The sequence below is a fragment of the Saccopteryx leptura genome, chromosome 1 (genome assembly GCF_036850995.1).
Source record: "Saccopteryx leptura isolate mSacLep1 chromosome 1, mSacLep1_pri_phased_curated, whole genome shotgun sequence".
NCBI classification, from domain to species: Eukaryota; Metazoa; Chordata; class Mammalia; order Chiroptera; family Emballonuridae; genus Saccopteryx; species Saccopteryx leptura.
Window position 1 is genome coordinate 27438323 of NC_089503.1, and position 382 is coordinate 27438704.

Here is a 382-nt window from a genome sequence, read left to right on the forward strand (position 1 = left end):
TTCAAATTCTTTTTTTTTTTTTTTTTCTTCTTTTTTTCTGAAGCTGGAAACAGGGAGAGACAGTCAGACAGACTCCCGCATGCGCCCGACCGGGATCCACCCGGCACGCCCACCAGGGGGCGACGCTCTGCCCACCAGGGGGCGATGCTCTGCCCATCCTGGGCGTCGCCATATTGCGACCAGAGCCACTCTAGCGCCTGAGGCAGAGGCCACAGAGCCATCCCCAGCGCCCGGGCCATCTTTGCTCCAATGGAGCCTTGGCTGCGGGAGGGGAAGAGAGAGACAGAGAGGAAAGCGCGGCGGAGGGGTGGAGAAGCAAATGGGCGCTTCTCCTGTGTGCCCTGGCCGGGAATCAAACCGGGGTCCTCCGCACGCTAGGCCG